The sequence below is a fragment of the Ctenopharyngodon idella genome, chromosome 17 (genome assembly GCF_019924925.1).
Source record: "Ctenopharyngodon idella isolate HZGC_01 chromosome 17, HZGC01, whole genome shotgun sequence".
Taxonomy (NCBI): domain Eukaryota; kingdom Metazoa; phylum Chordata; class Actinopteri; order Cypriniformes; family Xenocyprididae; genus Ctenopharyngodon; species Ctenopharyngodon idella.
Window position 1 is genome coordinate 17,096,912 of NC_067236.1, and position 20,122 is coordinate 17,117,033.

The following is a 20,122-nucleotide window of genomic DNA, read 5'->3' on the forward strand; positions in this document are numbered from 1 at the left end:
GTCCCCTCTGAAGCCAGCAGCCAATCACAGCACTGGAATGGAGAAGCGCCAAATTGCAATCTCCTCATTGAAAAGGAAACAAATGTACCCTTTCAACAAACGCTCCTTGTGCTAAGTCTCCGGTGTGACAACAGCAGATATACCATTCTGAGTCTTGCATCTGCTATAACAGATACGCCATCCTGAGGCCCTGTTTACACTAGTGGGTTTTCGTTTTAAAATGCATAACTTTTGCTATGGTTACGCCTGGCGTCTACACTACTCCGGAGTTTTCGACCCTCGAAAACGGAGACTTTTTTAGTTGCGTTTCAGTGTAAACGGACCAAAATGGAGACTTTTGAAAATGAAGGCATGGCTGCCCACATGACGCAACCAGAACACGACAATAACAGACCAAAACCGTCTCCCTCAACGGCTCTGTAGCCTTGACGACCGTGTAAACAATAACATGGAGACGGAACTGCAAGATTTGCTGACTTTGTTGCCCTTTTTAGCAGCCATTGTGCAGTTAAATTATGCAGTTTTTTATACTGCAGCTGCCTACATGTGCAAGAGGCAAGGTAGTATTAGAGCAATCGGCAACTGTTTACACTATGCGTATGCCAAGTGTGCATGAATGGTTATGTGACATGCATTTTCGGTCATGTAATGTGGTCGAAAACGAAAACACACTAGTGTAAACAGGGTCTCAGTCTCCAGCCTGCTAAGGTGAGACAGAAACAGATTCCATTCTGAGTCTACAGCTTGTGAGGAAGCAACAGATTCGACCATGTTCTGAGTCTCCAGTCTGTGAGGAAAGAGACATTAACAAACACTATGTTCAGGGTCTTCATCCAGCTAGACAGTAACAATTACAACACGTCTCGAGTTTTCATGCCACAGAGACCAAAGCGGATTGACCAAGTTCTGAGTGTCTGGTCCAGAGAGGCAGAAGACATACAGAGACGTTTGTAACAAGGTTAATCTCAGGAGAGCAAACCTTCCTTCGTCTGCGTGTTCCAGATTGTTAAGGACCTTCTGAACCTACTTCAGGACCTCATCTGCATGTTCCAGATTTTAGGACCCTTTTTGATGCTCTAGGAAATCAGCATCCCACAGGAGCTTCGTATTCAAGGCTGTTGAAACAGATTCCGGCTCTTTTCTCCACTGCATTGTCACCCAGCACAACCAGTGGAAGACGTCACCGCCGTAAATATTACTTTACCAAACCTCTTTCTACAGACCTTGTCGAATATTATCAGTATATGATTTTCTTACATTAGAGGTAATACAGCTGATGCTAGTTACAGTAACCTCAAATAATCTTTCGTTTATTTGTTTGATGCCTGATAAGGTTCTTCATCTTATTAGTTTCAGAAAAACAACAGTTTATCTTTCCATAAGATAACATAACTTGGGTCTTTTCCTGGGTCTAAAATGGTCTTCGGTGGAGGCGGGGCGAACACAGTCATCCACACACACAGTACAAAGTACCCAACACACGTTAAATTTTGAGCTCAGTACTGACAATAAACCTAAAGTAAATGCAAAGTAACACTTTACACATTACATAGAAAATGTGGCAGCTCTATTATTTTGCATTTACACTCCAAGACTTAATGCACAGATCATTTGACACACAGTATCAGATTATTTTGTTCCATCCATTGCTATGGTTATCACTGTCAATCGGATTCAATCGAGCATTTATATGGTTGTCAATCCAGAAACTCTGTGTAGTCAGCAGCATGAAAAATATACTGAATATACAGAAAGGAGAAAGCGAGCAAAGATTGCTGCCATTTTAAACACTGAAGCTATCAATTACTATGAGTTATCAGATACACAAAGCTGCACTCTTGCGAAAACTCCCGTTATAATCAATGAAACCGTAGAATGAATCTCTTATTGACGTTGAGTTTATACTTTGTTGGTTATAATGAAAGGATTTGTGAGCTTGCAGAACTCGCGCTGAACAAAAACTCTGGTGTTCTGAGCAGTGTTGAGTGGATTCTGACTAACTTAAACACATCTGATTGGCCAGTGCGTTCACACGCACAACAGACATGTCTGTGATTGGCTACAAAACTCAACGCTGCAAAAACATGTTGTATATAGAAACCTTTGACGCTCTTCACAGAGCGCTTACACAAACACTCACGGGAGCGTTTTAAAGTGCTTTAAAGAAGCTGGCTATCAGCAAGTACTGGTAGTGAAGAACGGCAGGTATCGTCATTCGCCACATTAAATTATCAAATAAATCTTTGTCAAGACAAAGATTAATTTTGGTGGCCGCCAACAAATTTTGAATGCAGGACAAAACCTGCGTATAGCCACACCCAACTTAATCACTTGTATGCACTTTTTTCTTCTCCAATTTTTATTTTTTCAACAATGATTCCTCAAAATTCCTTAGCTGGTGCCCTGAGGAAAAGGGAGTAAGAGGTCACCTGACGCTCTCACACTCACCTTAAGTGTTGTGAACAAACATCACAATATTAATTTGGCACTCATATAGACAAAATCATTACATTTATGGTGTCCATTTTAAGCATAAATCACCCAGCCCTAGACTTGAGTCATATCTAGGAAGCAGAATATCATAGAGATTTAGGGATGGGCTTTTTAGCAACCACATAACTTAGCAACTAAGCACTAAAAGCATTTAGCATCATGATGGTGCAGCACTCTTCAGATATAGTCGAATAAGTGCACTGAAGTTTTACGTAGACAAGAATCAAAGCATCAAAATCGCAAGACAGGGTTAATTAACAAAATCCCAAAGGCACTTTCTAAAAGCAATACCAGACAAAGACATTTCACACCATTTAACCAAAACAAAGGCTTTGACAGTAATTTTTTTTTTTTACAGAAAAACAGAAAATTCAAAGATGTCCCTTATTGCAACAATTATTCGCAAAGTACCTGACACTTTCTACATGGAAATGTAAAGAGCTATCAAGTCTAAATGCAGCCCTGCAAAATAACAGCTTCCAGTGACAGTTTTCTAGTCCATAGAGAGTTTTTGTCACAAACAGCTTTTTTTTTTCTTCTTCTTCTTCTCGACTTAGCATTTACCCCTTAACCTATTGATTTGTCTCTTCGAAAGCTGCCATTTCATTTCACTGGAAGTGGAAACAAGAATCACAAGCACCTCTCCTAATAAGCTGCGCACTACTCTGTGAAAAAAGAAAAAAGAAAACTAAAGAGATATCAAAGAAAGCATATATAGGTGTTGGGCTCTATTTGGTGTCAAGACTTTGGTTAAGTTTCTTATTCTAAGGTAGAATCTGACACATAAAGATCAGACCACTTTCAAAGTGAAAGATGTAAAACTTTATTTAATTCTCAGTTTTTTCAGAACACTTCCATTTAGGAAGCTGTGCTACTTTGTTCTTATCTCACTTCTCTCTCTGATACTTTTCCTTTAACATCTTTTCTTTGCAAATCGTTCTTCTTGACACTCTAGTCAATTAATCCTAACATCCTTTCCTTATTGCAAAGTATTCCCAGGTCAGCCCTCGTCTAATCTCTCTCTCCCTCACATTCAAAATCTCTGCTTTTTCTGCTTTTTACAGTCTCCTAAACCATATGTTTTCAAACTTTTTGATGCTAACAACCACCAAATATGACCTTCCCCTTCCCAAAATATAAAGAAAGCTATATATTTTAATGTACAAAAATGAAGATATACAGTATACAGAATATATTACAGTAAATATGTGATATGGCTGTTTATGAAACGGTTAGTTCCTGTCCTTGATTCTGATTGGTCAATAGCTGTGTTTTATTCACGATAAAACACGGCTATGACCGCTTTACCCAACGGTTCTGTGTATCACTACACAACACCCTTAGCAACGTAAACTGTTTGTTCTCAGTTGATATTGTTCATTGAAGCTTACTGTATTATGTAGAAGAGTATTGTGAGAAAGAGATCGAGTGAGCAAGTTTATTACCTGCATTCAGATTTAGCATTTTCCTTCAGGTCAGTACTATGTTCATAATAAAATATCTGTTTAAATGTATTATCTTGTCCTTTTAACAGTTAAGGGGTTTTCCCATGACTGACAACGCTAGTCAAAGCATTTGTCAGTTGTGTCTTGTTCTATGTTCACAAATTCAGTCTTTTCAATATAAAAGTCTTCGATACTGACTAACACACTCATAAAGACAGTCTTTGCCGCCATCTAATGGCGTAATAATGTAACTTCTGTTGCTGTTCACAGTCAGGGACTATTTTTTCCGCTGGAAGGAAGGCTTTTAGTGATTTTACTTCATAGTTGCATATATGTTTTGGTTTTAATATTTGTATTGTGTGCTAACCGTTTTATAAAAGCAATAAGGTACTCGAGGCTAGTGCTGTATCGTGAATAAGTTATGGCTGAAGTTATGTTATGGGTAACAACGCCCTTCATTCGTGACTTATTCACGATACAGCACAGCCTCTCGTACCTTAGTGCTTACATATCAGCTTGGCTATGAGTGTGATATTGAGTTTATACAACAGTTTGACTGCACAAGTGTGTAAATAAATAAGAACAACAACAGAGTGTCTTCAAAAACACTCTTTTGTGAGGAACTACTTCCTTCCGCCACGGATTTAAATCTCAAGTTGGCAGTTTAACTGTTGAGCCCAAGCATCCGTTACTAATTCTGAAACGTCACTTCAGAGCTAGAAACGAAGGAACGTTGAGTCGCTTCATTGAAGCGTATTGTATTATGTAGAGTATTATGGTATTATGAAAGAGAGATCAACTAAACGAGTGTATTACCTGCATCTGATAAAACATTCATTCTTCAGGTTGATGTCCATAATATTACATCCATTATAAAAAATCAGTTTGAATGTCCTGCTGACGAAAGCATCTTTGTCCTTTTAAAAGTTAAGTGGATTTGCTACAGCGCTAAAACAACTTCCTTGTTCTGACTCACTCATGAAGAGAGTCTTTGCCGCCATCTAATGGAGTAATAATGTAACTTTCACTGATACTATTGACAGACCCTTTCTCAATACCAAATACTGCATATTATTTATAATATTTATTGAACAACAATATTTAAATTAACAACAATAGCCATTATAAAAGACAAGCAAACAATAAACAATCAAATAAATAAAAAACTATTTTAAGTTATAGTTAAGTTAAATATAGCCTAAATATAAAGTTATGAAATTTAATTTTCCCCTTAACCCAAATCTGTTTGGTCTGGAACAAGTAATAGAATAATAAGAACAAAGATTGCCCGTTTGATATACCCCAAATGAATTATATTTTTAACCACTATCTACGTAAGAGCCAGCAGCAAATTCACAAAGGACTGACCGAGATGAAGCTGTTCTCTGCGGGTATATGAGCGCTGACAGCCCGGAGCTTGCATCTGCGCAAGCGTCAAAACAAATAGTAAAATAGGTGCTATGATTAAATATGAGTCACATATTTCAGGTCTAAACAACTACATTCTAGCCTAAAAAACTCTTAAAACTACAGTTTGTGGTACAACAAGTGTAGTATTTGTAAAAAATACAGTGGATTTACTCGGCCACTTCAAGCTGAGTGATACATACGGTGAAAAGGTAGGAGTGCTGTTATCACTAGAATATTGCACAGCTTTATATACATACATATACATATATATTCAGAAGACTTGAAATATACAATGTTTGTCTTATTTTGGAGCTCGACATTCATTTTCATTTGAAAAAACAAGCCAAAAAAAAAAAAAAAAAAGCCTGGATATTCAGGTTAATAAAATGTGTTCCACAAAAGAAAGAAAGTCATACATTCAACAACAACAACAACATCAAGATGAGTAAATGATGACAGGATTTTCATTTTAGCATGAACTATTTGTTTAATAGCTTTATCTTGCCCAGAATAGTGAATCAAGTTCAAAATCACATGCGCTGGCGAATCTTCCTTACAACTTCATTCTGAGATACTGGAATAGATATTAGATATTAGAATGCAGACCCCGTCTCACCGGCAGGATTTATCTTTTAATTTCTCAGCTGCATTGTTCCACTGTCTCAGTCATTCCCATGGGAATCTCAGCCACAAAATCAAGCAAAGGCATGAGGCGAGACCCAGAAAGCTCTAGCGCTTACTATTTATGTCTTTCTGGTTGGAGATGACAGGGAGGCTTTAAACTGCAGAACTTTGGCAAGCCGGGCATTGGGAGTCTTCTCACGTCCGTGAGATTCTTTATCTCAGCGTGACACAACTGTCCCCAGTGCTGTGCTAAGAAGGAGAAGAGAGTATCTCTTCTCTTCCACTCTTGTGCCTTCTCTACTCTGTTCACATAAGAGCTGGAGCTTTGAGCAACCCAAGGTGTTTGCAGCACAACAGCTTAGACACGTTAAAGAGAGACGGAGGACTAGGATTGTGTAAAGCTGAAAGACAAGAAACTGATACGGCCCACAGTGACTATACGTTACCTTTTAGGACCACTAGTTAAAGGTGCACTATGCAAAATGTTTTTGTTCAAAATTAACTATATTTAAACAATAAGATGCTCCAGCAACTTTGACACGTGTTGTGGGAGTGGCTTAGGATAGTTGACACAACGAGCGAGAAAGGTTGATATGGAGCAGCTAAATCTCTAACCTCTGGGAAATCACCTGTTTTTAAAAAATGAAATGTTATAAAAGCGACATTTTTATTACACAACAGGTAAGTAAGGTATTTTATTGAACAGGTAAATTGCCATATGTAGCTCTCTAACAGAGTTCATTGTAAAGCATTATCTATTGTGAAGGGTTGTTGTAGCTCTGTGCTGCAATTTATTTTCGAGGATGTATCATGTCTATTAATGGATATAGATACAGTAACGTCTTCAGCTAGTCAGCTTGAGATCTTTTCCATCTTTTCCGCAGAGCCAAAACACAACCAAAACAATGTTCTTATGCAAAATGCATGCAGTTTTGTTTTTCAGTGTACCTTTAAAATCCAAAATCAGTCTGTCATTTATTCCCAAGCACAAAACTTAGGTTTCGACAGCATTCTGGTTCACATTTACATTTCTTGCCAAAGGGTCTAATTTTAATTATGTTCATGATATTTAACTAAGCAGGTGGCTAACGATACAGAATTAATGCTTTAGGTGCATCATATTTTATTAAACCACACATAGCGGGAAGTTATGTGTATGGAATGACACTGCAATACAGATTAAATATCAGAAGCCTGATGAATATATGCATATTTAAAGGCATAGTTCACCCAAAAATATAACATTTTGTCATAATTTTCTCAACCTCAAGTCGTTCTATAATTGTATGGCTTCAGTAGAACACAAAAGGAGATGTTTAGAAGAATGTTCATGCTGCTCTTTTTTCACACGATCAAAGTGTAAGAGGACCAGGGTCTGTCAAGCTCCAAAAAAAAAAAAAAAAAAAATGATTATAAAAGTAATCCAAATGAATCACACAAGGTATTTCAAGTCTTCTGAAGCAATATGATAGCTAGCTGTGAGAAAAAGAATGAAACTGAAATTATTATTCACTAAAAAGCTTGCTCAACCGCTGTGGTCACCATTCACTTTCACTGTGTGAAATATCCTTATATAAACTCTCTGGTTGTCGTCCACAGACGAAAGATAGTAAAACTCACAAGAGTTAATAATTAATTATATTTTTTTGGTGAGCTGTCCCTTTAAAGGATTAGTTCACTTTCAAATGAAAATTAGCCCAAGCTTTACTCTCCCTCAAGCCATTCTAGGTGTGTATGACTTTCTTCTTTCTGATGAACACAATCGGAGTTATATTAATAAATATCCTGATGCATCCAAGCTTTATAATGGCAGTGAACAGGGTTCACAAGTATGAGCTGAAGAAAGTGCATCCATCCATCATAAACGTACTCCACACGGCTCCGAGGGCTTAATAAAGTACTTCTGATGCAAATCAATGCATTTGTGTAAAAAAAAATCCATATTTAACAAGTTATAAAGTAAAATATCTAGCTAGACCTCTTTCCGTATTCAACGTACAAAGAAAGTGTAACTGTTGCAGTTCAAAACGCTTACGCTACGTCCTACGCCTTCCCTATTCAACTTACGGACTGACGCAACGCCAGTTTACACTTTCTTCGTAAGTTGAATAAGGAAGGCAGTCTGGCAGAAGGTAGATATTTTACTTCATAACTTGTTAAATATGGATATTTTCGCTTCGCTTCAGAAGGCCTTTATTAACCCTCTGGAGCTGTGTGGAGTATGTTTATGATGGATGGATGTGGATGGAGACACTTTCTTCAGCTCATACTCGTTGATCCCGTTCAATGCGATTTTAAAGCTTGGATGCGTCAGGATATTTATTAATATTTCTTTGATTGTGTTCATCAGAAAGAACAAAGTCATATACACCTAGGATTGCTGGAGGGTGAGTAAAGCTTGAGCTAATTTTCATCTGAAAGTGAACTAATCCTTTAAGCGTAATCATTTGTGCCTGGATACAGGAACATAACCACAATATTCTTCCATATTCAGATTAGCAGACAATCGATGTTTTTCAGTGATTCGTTCTTGAAGTATTTCATTTGTTCTTCTGTAAGGTTGTGTATCCACAAAAGCGTTTCTTTCCAGCGGCTAGCATACTTTTCCAAATGTTTTCAAAGGGAGCGCCGGGTTTTTTACCGGTCGCCAAGAGTTGAAGAATGTTCAACTTTGGATAAAACGCTGCGCTCATCACTACTACCAAACAGGATATACTGTATAGCCCTCCGAAGGGCACTTCGGAGTGAAAACATTCATGGCCGCCATATTGGAGGGTCGTTCCAAACTGAAGTGCTCAAAACTGGCCACTTCAAAGGGCCCTTCAGAATATAGGATTTCAAAGGGTACAACTGATGGACACTTCGGGCCCCCATGATCCTTTGCACAGGAAAGTTGTTTGGCATCACAGAATGGGTACAGGAGGCTCGAAGTTTGATTTTACCAATAAATGTATGTATAGTATTTTTCTATACTACAGTAATATTTATAAGAGTTAGATTTGGTACATTATTATGGTCAAAATGACATTGTACTTCAACAAAAATACTTTACAGCTACCTTTATTAGTCCATTCAAATGTCCAATCACAGTGGAGGAGGGGCGGGACAAATACAACACTGACCAACTGCCACATGCTGCTTGTACAACGTCAACAGATGGCAATAACAAGCAACCATAAAAATCGGAACAATATAATTTAAAACAAGAGCCAGAGCAAATACTTCGATACATTTATATAAAAACAGTGAAATGAGATACTAGTAACACTTCCGCGGATATTCTGTATCATAGCAAGCAAAGCGTCTCAACTGAAGAAAAAAAAAAATGTTCTCAAGCTCTGGCTAAAAGCTGGCTAAAAACGCTTTGGTGGACACGTGGCCTAATGGTGATTATGTTGGTCTCAGATGCACTTGTATTAGAATCATAATTTTTAGTGTGCAAAAATTGCAACCCATTTGCAATCAATTAAATGCATCTCAGTAAGCTTAGAAACAGGCTCATGATTACACAATTCTCACCATTTTCATGCTTGCTACAGAGAGAGGCAACAATTGGAACGACTTAGAGCTCCAAATCTGCTACAAAAGAGGCAGTAACCAGCGCAATCACACATTGTGGCACATAGATGTTATCTTTGCAGCCTCTGTCTCTCTCTGACTCACTTTATCTTTCCCTCTCCCTCTCTGAAAGGTGATTCAATTCAGGCCCCACGCGCTCTTAAGCGGTTTCTGCTCTGAGACTCCGCGGTCTCTGCCCTTATGCTGCTGTTATGGAAGGGCTGCACTCTCCTGTCCAGGTAGATCAACAGAAACACCACACAGCCACGCTCCATTCAAGTGTAAAACTATAATAGCTATATTTTAGGTGACTCTGAAAGGCAGACCCAGAGTGCGCACTAAGCCATGGTCTTGTCATGTTGAATTTTTATAGAAGACAAAATTCAGCCTGGAAGGAGTCTTTCAAGCCACGTGGATTCCCAAGTTGATTTCATTGTCAGATATTTCTAAGGAAGAATGTGTTATGAACTGTCATCCAGCATCAGGGAAGAGGACCAAACCTGACTAATATATCTGTCACAGCAGAATACGTTCATTCACACAGCACACGACACACAAAGGCAAGTGCGAGCCGAGTCGCTATGAGCTTTTCAGCTCTAAAATGACATCTTACACACTGAAAAGAACTCCATTTGCTTTGGAACATTTGTCAAGCGAAAGTATGTTGGCTACTGTACCATTGTCATGATGCCAGAGAACTAATAGATGACTAGGTTGTCATGGGAACTAATGTTCAGTTGGGACAATGAATTACTCTGCTAAAATTGGGCACAGTAGATTTTGGGGGGGTTTAGACTAATGCTATTGATTATAGTGCCTGCAAAGCAGCACTGTATTGATATTCTTAGACATTTTGTTTAACCCTAACCCTAAGTATTACACTTATGCTATTAATTCAGCCCAAACCACTTTACATTTAGACATTTTTTCCCCTCAATTATAGGCACTTTTGGCCCTGTGGACTTTTAGCAAGTAGACTCCCTTAAAACACACTTTTTTTTTGTCTTTTTTCTAAAGGTTATTTATAACACTTAAAGCGTTAGTTCACCCAAAAATGAAATTTCTGTCATTAATTACTCACCCTCATGTCGTTCCACGCCTGTTCATCTTCTGAACACAAATTAAGATATTTTTGATAAAATCCGATGGCTCAGTGAGGCCTGCATTGACAGCAAGACAATTAACACTTTCAATGCCCAGAAATCTACTAAAGACATATTTAAAACAGTTCATGTGACTACAACTGAAGCTTTGAAGCTTTACAAATCTTTCGAATCAGTGGTTCGGATCACGTAAACGAAGCCTCGTTTACTGAAATCACGTGACTTTGGCGCTCCGAACCACTGATTCGAAACAAAAGATAAAGCTTCGAAGCTTCATGAAGCAGTGTTTTGAAATCGGCCGTCACTAGATTAAAAGTCGTTATTTTGTTTTCTTAAAAGTATTTTGTTTTCGTAAAAGTATTCTTGTCGCTTTATAATATTAAGGTTGAACCACTGTAGTCACATGAACTGTTTTAAATACGTCTTTAGTAGCTTTCTGGATCTTGAGAGGTTCAGTGACATTGCTGGCAATGCAGGCCTCACTGAGCCGTCGGATTTTATCAAAAATATCTTAATTTGTGTTCTGAAGGTCTTGCGGGTGTGGAACGACATGAGGGTGAGTAATTAATGTCATAATTTTCATTTTTGGGTGAACTAACCCTTTAAGTGTCATTTATTCTACATCTCAAATCATTCTGTGATTAAAATTACATTTTAAACAGTTTTGGAATAAAATCCTCTTTGTCTTTCTAAAGGCCTGGGTGTACATCATTATCCACGTTCTGCTCTGTCTAGTGCACAACCTTCAAAGTGGACCATTTGTTTTATAACCACTCATATCCAGTGTTGGGGAAAGTTACTTTTAAAAGTATTGCATTACAGTATTGTGTTACTCCCTAAAAAAGTAACTTTGTACTTTTTATATATATTTTTGGCAAATGTAAAGGCTCTTTCACACCAAAAGTATCAGAAGAAAGTCTTGAGAAGAAAGTTAAACACTCTTAAGCAATAAAAATTAAAGAATGAAACACAAATGTGATGTTTATCCAGAGTCATTTTTGCTTATTCGTACACTCTAAAAAATGCAGGGTTAAAAACAACCCAAGTTGGATTGAAAATGGACAAACCCAGCGATTGGGTCGTTTTAACCCAGCGAATGGGTCGTTTTAACCTAGTGGTTGGGTTAAATGTTTGCCAAACGTGCTGGGCATTTTTATTTTAAACTATTGTTTAAAAATTACTGAATGGCTGGCTTAAAATGAACCCAAAATAGGTTGAAAATTAAAAATCAGATAATAATTACTAGAGGCAACAATAATAATCAAAATGTTAACATTTATTAAAAAGCAATTTAATAAATGTTTATTGTTTAATTATTATTCATTAAACTTAATAATAAATGTTCATTTATTAAACATATTAATAAATGTTCATTTCCAACATACTTTGGGTTAATTTTAAGCAACCAGTACCGTAATTTTTAAACAATAGTTGAGTTAAATAAAACTACCCAGCAGACTGGGCAAACATTTAACCCAACCTGTTGGCTTAAAACAACCCAATTGTCCATTTTCAACCCAACTTAGGTTGTTTTTAACCCAGCATTTTTTAGAGTGTATGGTTGAATTGGATTATAGAAGGTCAGCAGCAAAGACATTGGTTAATAAAGTGAGGTTAAATACATAAAGTATATTTGTGTTTAACATGTTTAATTTTTGCTACAGTAATTAACTACAATAACCATCATATTGACAGCGCACACAACACCTCTTCATTTACTCCTGATTTCTCTCAACATGGGACAGGAGAGATGTCAGTCAATAAATGGGAAAACAAAGTAACTTGCGTTACTTATTTGAAAAAGTAACTAAGATATTTTCTTGTAAAAAATAATGCTTGTAATGTTACCCCCAACACTGCTCATATCACTCACACATGCACTGTTGTCTGCACACAAGTTGTCGCTTCTTATGATGAACAGATTTAATTTAGGCTTTTATTTACATAAAAACACACATACATAGCGCACATCACACAAACACAGAAACGTGTACGTGTATCATTAAAACAAACCTCATTGGTTCTCGTGCATCACAAATGCATGTTTGAGCTTCCATGTTTACCACATGTGTGTCGATGTATTAAGCGGTCATATTTCTTCCTTCAAAATAGATTTGGATTAAAGTGCTCTATTCATATGAATTCATTTTATAATGCCTTATGACCTTTTTGGATATTGGGTTACCTTTCATTTGAGGGACAAAAACCTCTCAGGTTTCATTAAAAATATTTTAATTTGTGTTTCGAAGATTAACCAAATCCTATGGGCTTGGAATAACATGAGTGTGTGTAAATGATGGCGAAATTTTCATTTTTGGAAATTCCCTTTATAGTTGATTTCATTACTAGCATTTAATCCATTTTACGAAATCACGTATTGTGTTTAAAAATACTGACTGGGCATTGCAACACCCCTCACGTCTCAAAGTAACAAAAGGTTTAAGAGCACATATCACCTAACCATCTGTATCAAAGCTGATGATATATAAAGTTCCACATACTTTCACATTATGCATTTGCCAATTTATGTTATTTAAACTGTTTATGTGCTTATCTAACGTATACGGTATGCACTTCACCAATAAACTCTGAACATAACTGCAGAATATTAAACATTCATCTCTTGTACTTCAGCACTGCATAAATTGTGTTTATTGGAATTATGGAGGTTTACTGTTGCCTTGGGAGCAACTCACCAAGTCACCTTCCTTCCCTCCTAAGTTGTTTACGTGGCAGATGAACTCAGTTCTGATTCTGAGTGCACTGGAGGCGTATGTTGTCACGTATGACAATGACTAGAACAATCTAGAAAGACAGCTACCCCTTAAAAATCCTTCAAGCATATTACAACACACACTCTAGAGTAATCCAACTATCTCTAATGAGCACAACCAGTCCATCTAAACAATCATTTCACAGTGCTGAAGGGCTGCGCATGTGCATTCAGCATGCTGTCTCATAGGCAATGCTGCATTGTTTGATGTGGGCATCCAGGCCTCCTACTGATGCAAAACTCAGTGGAAAGGCCTCCATCCAGCCAACCCGAGTCAAATGCTTCACTTCACAAAATGGCCTTGCCAGCTGTCCATGCTGACATTGTGTCAGTAATTAGCCAGCGGGGGGTTTGGACTGGCAGGGAAGCAGTTAGCCTGTCTGCCTGCAAATGGAGGCGGTCATGTCACACTTATGAAACCTCAGGGGAGATTGGAAACATGCAGGTGGAACTTCAGTGGACGGGGTAAGAATGTACCGGTCATACCGATGTCCTGATAATGGATAGACAGGATAGTGGAGGGGGTGTGACACAGTTCAGTTTTTATGCACAGGAAATGAGATAAACTACTGCTTTGCCTGTAGCAAAGCCTTGGCAAATTTGTGTGCCATAATCAGACCAATGGGAGAGGTCCCTTAAAGGGTTAGTTCACCCAAAAATGAAAATTCTGTCATTAATTACTAACCCTCATGTCGTTCCACACCCGTAAGACCTTCGTTCATCTTCGAAACACAAATTAAGATATTTCTCATAAAATCTGATGGCCAGCATTGCCAGCAAGACAATTAACACTTTCAGTGCACAGAAAGCTACTAAGACATATTTAAAACAGTTCATGTGACTACAGTGGCTCAACCTTAATGTTATGAAGCGACGAGAATACTTTTTGTGTGCAAAAAAAACCATAATAACAACAACAATATCTAGTGATGGGCGATTTCAAAACTCTGAAGCTTCGAAGCTTTACAAATCTTTTGTTTTGAATCAGTGGTTCGGAGCGTGTATCAAACTGCCAAAGTCACATGTTGTCAGTAAACGAGGCTTCGTTATGTCATAAGTGTTTCGAAATTTCAGCGGTTCACCACTGGGGGGCGTGACTTTGGCAGTTTGATACGCACTCCGAACCACTGATTCTAAACAAAAGATTTGTAAAGCTTTGAAGCTTCATGAAGCAGTGTTTTGAAATCACCCATCACTAGATATTGTTGAATAAAGTCGTTATTTTATTTTTTTTGCACACAAAAAGTATTCTCGTCGCTTCATAACATTAAGGTTGAACCACTGTAGTCACATGAACTGTTTTAAATATGTCTTTAGTACCTTTCTGTGCACTGAAAGTGTTAATTGTCTTGCTGGCAATGCCGGCCATCAGATTTTATGAGAAATATCTTAATTTGTGTTCCAAAGATGAACGAAGGTCTTACGGGTGTGGAACGACATGAGGGTGAGTAATTAATGACATTATTTTTATTTTTGGGTGAGCTAACCCTTTAAAGTCAACATGAAACTGACCCTGTGTACTGTCTTTTCTGCACTAACGGTGAACAATTCATCTTTGCACATTATTAAAAAAAAAAAGTTCATCTTCATAGTCTTTTCTCAAAATGCAATAACTTTCCAGCCTTGCTCGTCCAATCACCTGGCTCTGTTCCGGTATATAACAACCAATTTTCAAAATCCAATCAATTCCTGATGGAAAAAAACCCATCTCATCCCACACTACATGTATTACATAAAATGTTACAAAAATAAAATGGGTTGTGAATACAATTTTACATAGACTGTGCTAGTAATAATGTAACTGTTTTGGTTTTGACTTTTTATAAAAGTTATTTCTTTCCCACATAAATGTCATTAAATCACCCAAGCAGCTTACTATTTTGTATGGGATCACTGACTACATAAACTGTCCGGTGTGACAGATGTACAGATACTCAAGCACTATAACAAAATATTACTCAGATGACATATTTCTTACTCTCGAAGATTTCAACACTGAATAATTAAATTGTAGTCAGAAGGAAATTATTAAGTTACAGAGTAAAATCAACATACATCAACCAACCAACCAGACGAGAAGAAAAAGGAGACCTCAAAATTCAAGCGTTCAGGGAATTGTACAGGGAAGTTGTCACAATATTGCAGTAACTGTAAGGTTTTGAATCAAATTTCACAAATGTGTTAATGATTTTGTACTGTATGTTTGTTTCAATGCAACATTTACAAATCTGTTGGACAAAACATCGGTTTGATTGTATGTTATCCGTGTGTTCAATGACTTGTATCCTTTTTCCTGGCCAGTATGTTTAATAGCGTTTTTGTATCAAAGATATGATCCTATAAAAAATCTTGACTTTTAAAAACCCACCTTGTAAGCAAGGCTGCCGATAAAAGTGCATGCATGGTCAAGAGGTGAAAGGGTTTGAGGATCCCTTCTCAGGTTGTTTATGTGTCACGTGAGGCGCCTCTTGGCTTACCAGAGAACACACTGCAGCGCGCGTGAAAATGCCCGCGGGCTCCGAGCCAGCACTGTAAGTGGAAACGGATGGAGGAGTCTTTGTAAAACCCCTTAAAACCCTTCGAGGTGCTAGAATGATATTCAGTGAATGAAAACAGAAGCAATCGTCAAGACCATTGTTTGAAAGACTTAGAGAAATGCAGGGTGGAGACTGGTTTTTCGAGCCAGTGCATGGGTTTTCCTCACGGAACGTTTATGAATGAATCTTTTAAGTGAAGGAATCGTTCTCGTTCACTTATAGTGATGTATAGTTCGTGAACGAACGTAATAAACGAGGCATCGCATTTGTGAACAAGGTTCTTCTGCTGAACGAGAGAAACTTGTCGTTCAGTTCTACATGATGAGTCAGTTCAGTTTACAAGAAGGATGAAGGTGGTGTTGGTCTAAAAATGATGGATGAACATATAAAAATGCCATAATATGAGTACTTTAGACTTTGGTAGCCTATAGATTAAGTAAAATCATGCCCAGCAGGTTTCAAACAGCACGAAAAAAATGGTAACCTGAAAAATGTAGTAGGCTAACATCTAAATTCATTGATTTTATTCAAATAAAAATGATATTTAACATTACAGAATCAACATAAATTAAATTTAAGGGTAAAACCAGGTCGAAATAGGCTAGCTCTTTCATGGTTATCACTTTTTACAGTATAGATTTGCACATTTTAAAACTTGTTTCGATCCTTAGCATTTCTGTTTTTAAACGATTCAAGTGAACGATTCAATTATTTGCTCAATTCACAATAATTCTCACTTAGCGTAAGTACTTAACCTCCTAAAAATAGTCAATGAACAAATCCTTTTGGTGAATTGGATTCAAAAGATTTGTGTCACTTAAATGAATCAAAACCACCATCATGGAAGGAGAACCGGTTTGAATCGTTACTTTTTTTAACGGTGTATTAACGAGATACACACAAAACTACTCAAATAATCTACAGTAGATTAAAAAAATACCTTCTTCGTTATTAGACAATTGTAACTAAGATCTGTCAAAGCTTTGAATTCTGCCTTTTTCTTTCATTTAACAATCTTTAGCCGACAGTTTTGCAATCCCATTAGTTAGCTAAAAGTGCTAGCTGTCTCGTGAATTCACGAACGGATACTTTAGCTGTAGAAACTGCTCTAAAACTCGAACCCATTAGAAGACCCAACATAAATCACAATACTTTTCTTATCCACACATGTACTCAGCCAGCCATTAACTAATTGTCCTTCATGCAGTCAGTTCAATTAAGTTGATATTAATTTAGGAAGCACAACGCGCCTTATGTGCTCGCCACAGCTCATTGCACAACGGGTAATTCATGATTTTGACAGGAAACCCTCCCTCATCCGAACAGACCGTTCAGCAGACTGTACCTCTGGCATCCGCTGTCCAAGGTGCTGATCCGCTCTGAAACGAGATTGATGTTTCTAGAGTGATTTAATCCGCATCAAGCGCACGCTGATGGAAAACAAGAGATGTCGCCTCCAAAAGAAAGCAATCCCTTGTCAAAACTAGTGAAACGCGTGTGCACCACACCACTGAGAGAGGAAATAGACACGCGCGTGCGGGCCGGTGCTCGTCAGTCCGATCCACGTTACTCTCTCACTCTCTCTCTCGCTCCCTCTCCCTCTCTTGAATCAGTGATTCAGTCTCTTCCCTCACCCTCCCAACAGAGAACATAATTTATTGGCAATTTGCTTATGTTGGAAGACCGTCAGCCCACTGCCTTCCCCCTTTAGTGGACAATGCAACAGCTAAATGAAACCCCCACCAATATTGTGTGCGCGCGCGCTACGTGCACTTTAAAAATTATACAGTATATCTATTCAAAATGAATACATGCAACGTTTAGAACGGAGCGTCAGAGTAGCCCCTTAAAATAAATAATTTAATAATTTAAAATTAGTTACTGAACAGATCATATAAAACATTTATATCTGAGTTGATTGGAAGTAAAAGAACCAGCATGCTAATGAATAGCAGGCTACTAAATGTAATTTTGTACAAGTGTTCTAAGTAACTAAAAATACATTTGGATTAACTCTAAAAAGATGTATTAACTTTGAAAGAGTTATATGGAAATCAGCTCCTTAATTTACATGGTTTTAATTCTATGCAACTAATGGAGAGTGTCATGACAACTCTTAGAGTGTTTGGCATGCATGAAAATGGCAATGTTGATATGTTTGATCTTGGCTGCTGTTATTGCTGCAGCTGTTGGTTATAACTTATTAGAAGTACGGGACTTGCTACTGTCAATATACACACGACATGCTGCTGTGAGCAAGTAGACATGCTGCTGCTGTACAATATAGCACACTCTAAAATATGGTGTGTTAAAAACAACCCAAATTGGGTCGAAAATGGACAAACCCTGCAATTGGGTTGATTTAACCCAGCAATTGGGTTGTTTTAACCCAGCAGTTGGGTTAAATGTTTGCCCAACCTGCTGGGTAGTTTTATATTACTCAACTGTTGTTTAAAAATTACTGTATTGCTTGCTTAAAATGAACCCAAAGTATGTTCTGTTTCTACAGATTCAAATATAGAAGCCCCAAGGATGCAAGTATTTGAAGGTTGAGCTCATTGGCTATTGATACAGCAGGAACCAATCAGCAGAGAATGATGCGATTGCAAGTAGGACCTATCAGCCTGTACCATCTAGGGTTTCATGACAGAACTGTGTATTTAAAGGGTTAGTTCACCCAAAAAATGAAAATTCTGTCATTAATTACTCACCCTCATGTCGTTCCACACCCGTAAGACCTTCGTTCATCTTCAGAACACAAATTAAGATATTTTTGATGAAATCTGAGAGGTATTGTCCATAGACAGCAATATAATCAACACTTTCAAGGTCCAGAAAGGTAGTAAAGACATCGTTAAAACTATCGACGTGACTGCAGTGGTTCAAGCTTAAATTAATGAAGCGACAAGAATACTTTTTCGACAATATCTTCTCATCTGTGTCACTCTCATACGTTGTTTATGTTCAGAGATTCCAGGTTCATTATTGGCCGGCTCCTGCGTCAGCATCACTCGCATGTGTCGTGCTGCTCACGCGATCAGCTTTGGCCAGTACTGAGCCGGCATTCGGACGTAGAACACGGAAACCTTCACTGTGTTTACCTGTGTAAGGATAATGACAGGGTTGATAAAATTAAGGTTGAACCACTGCAGTCACGTCGACTGTTTAAACGATGTCTTTTACTACCTTTCTGGACCTTGAATGTGTTGATTATATTGCTGTCTGTGGATGAGTTATATACCTCTCGGATTTCATCAAAAACATCTTAATTTGTTTTCTGAAGATGAACGAAGGTCTTACGGGTGTGGAATGACATGAGGGTGAGTAATAAATGACAGAAATGTAATTTTGGGTGAACTAACCCTTTATACTGACAACATCACATGAACACTCATCATACATATGAGACAATAAACACTCAGGAAATATCTTAACATGCCTTAACACAACCCAAGGGTAACAATCAAATAACTGATTATTTTAGGAACAAATGCATTCTGACATTACAAAACAACAAATCACAAAATGCGACAACACAATCAACAACAACAGTATAAAGAAACTGGCAAAAGGTCAAACAATACATCTGCAATTATTCATGACCCAGAGCATGCTGGGAAGAAGGAAAATGGGACTAATAACCTTAATTGGAAGCAAAATGTGTGTTAAGACATAACAGAAATGCTTTAATTAATAACAGCTCATTCATGTTAGTTGGATTTAATCAATAATTAATCTGAATGATTATACAAAATGAGTTTTAATCGAAACATTTTTAAATTAACTCAAGTTATGGTCAAAAACATTTAATAACAAGAAATGGTTTATGTAATTTTTAAGAACTTTTCAGAAGCACAGCACCATTTTTTTTTTTTTACAGTATGTGCTTTAAAAAATAACTATTTCATGATAATTAGTTTGCGTATTTTGGCTCAGTTTCTCTGGAAAGCACAGCTGCAGGACATCGATTACACCAAAAGATGATTTTATGCATTTAAACATCTTGTGAGATTATTATTTTATATACAGCATTTGTGAGTCAGCAGTGAAAGTACAGATACCTGGCAACTTTGAAGGCTCAGATTCTGCCTGCATTTTAAATATAGCATTTCCCCCAAGATATTCGCTGAAGATAAAATACTCCAAAAGTTCCTTTCTTAGAGTATCATTGCACACAAT

The 20,122-nt window shown here is 37.5% G+C and overlaps 1 protein-coding gene across 2 annotated transcripts in view; it reads right to left on the bottom strand.

Moving 5' to 3' along the window:
• Positions 1-17,521, bottom strand: part of tmem121aa (transmembrane protein 121Aa) — a 35,554-nt gene extending 18,033 nt beyond the window's left edge. The window contains exon 1 of one of the 2 annotated variants that reach the window (XM_051869135.1): positions 17,289-17,521. The gene's annotated coding sequence lies outside the window, so the exon portion shown is untranslated. Of the gene's footprint in view, positions 1-4,754; positions 4,904-17,288 lie in introns of those variants that run through there. The other variant, XM_051869136.1, reaches the window with a different exon arrangement.
• Between the last annotated feature and the right edge of the window lie 2,601 nt (positions 17,522-20,122).